At 41.4% G+C, this 1332-nt stretch overlaps 1 protein-coding gene across 1 annotated transcript in view; it reads right to left on the reverse strand.

Moving 5' to 3' along the window:
• The window catches only part of pcdh10b (protocadherin 10b), a 42340-nt gene that overhangs the window by 26086 nt on the left and 14922 nt on the right, over positions 1-1332 (reverse strand). The gene's annotated exons all lie outside the window — the stretch shown is intronic.

Here is a 1332-nt window from a genome sequence, read left to right on the forward strand (position 1 = left end):
ATGGAGAGATGTCAGAGTGAGTGGGATGCCAGCCAAACCAGCGCCCTGAGTGGTTGGGGGGGGGGTATGGTGCCTTGCTCAAGAGCACCTGGCAGTGCCCAGGAGGTGAAGTGGCATCTCTCCAGCTACCACTCCACACGCCATACTTGTTTGGTCCATAAAGGGACTTGAACCAGTGACCCTCCGGTTACCAACCCAACACCCTACGGACTGAGCTACTGCCACCCCTTTTTTTCTGGGGGGGGGGGGGGGTTACAACGCAGAGCCTATGTTTTCCTGTGTGGACCAGTCAGTGGATGGAGTGAAGTTAAGTGTCAGAAGGGAAGCTGAATTCTGAAATCTGCTCTTTGCACATTTATTTGTGTATTACTCTGTCACCTCCCACTGCGTAATATAACATTTCTATTCATCCTATTCGTCCGCACCTTCTCTTATCTCTATGTACATTTTTTAGGGTTAGGGTTTTTATTTGTCTGTTTATAATAAGGGAGTTTGTAGTTTACAGATTACTATTATGATTATTCAGAGATGTTGTCAAATAGATTTTTCAGATATTTTTACTTCACTATTTTTTGTGGCGACTTTTTACTTTTCCTCCTCACATTTTAAAATAAGTTTTACAATTTTTTTCTACTCCTTACATTTAAAAAAAAAAAAAAATTGGCTCGTTACTTTAGTTTTGTACAAGAGGTCATCCTGTTGGAGACCAGCACGGACACGCGCCTCACGCCGTGAACCACACGGAGACGAAAGTGAGAGAGAAATGATAAAGAAACTAGCTGCCCAGAGGATAATCAGCTGAGATTGTGTGAGTGCGTCTTTGAGAACTGTAAATCATATAACTTATGTTGTCAGTTCATTTAAGTCTGGTGTTGTAATGGTCTATAGTGTTTTTTTTGTTTGTGTTCTTCACCTGTTAACTAGGTTGCATCAAAAGAGAGAAGGGCCATGCCCGTGTTTGTGTTGATGGATTGTAATAAAGCATCAACAGAGAGAAGTTGTCTCCGTCTGTGTTTTTACAGACACACCTGGGGGGAAGTTGGAAACCAGAATCAGATTTAAATCCAGTCCTAATCTAGTCCTTACTAACAAGTTTCAAATCATTTCACTGGAGTTACCATTATTATTTTTCGTGTCATAAATGCCATATGCAATGTAATTGGATGGGAATATAGGGTACTGTAATACTATGTAATACTAGTTATACTAGTCAATACTACTACTGTCTTGTAGTAGTATGGACGGCGACATGATTGAAAATGAAGAAAACGAAGATCCCAGAGATTCAGCAGGCAAGCAGCAAGACATTCCCATCATCCTCGGCCTTATCTG

This window comes from Etheostoma spectabile, chromosome 10, assembly GCF_008692095.1.
Source record: "Etheostoma spectabile isolate EspeVRDwgs_2016 chromosome 10, UIUC_Espe_1.0, whole genome shotgun sequence".
In the NCBI taxonomy this organism is placed as follows: Eukaryota; Metazoa; Chordata; class Actinopteri; order Perciformes; family Percidae; genus Etheostoma; species Etheostoma spectabile.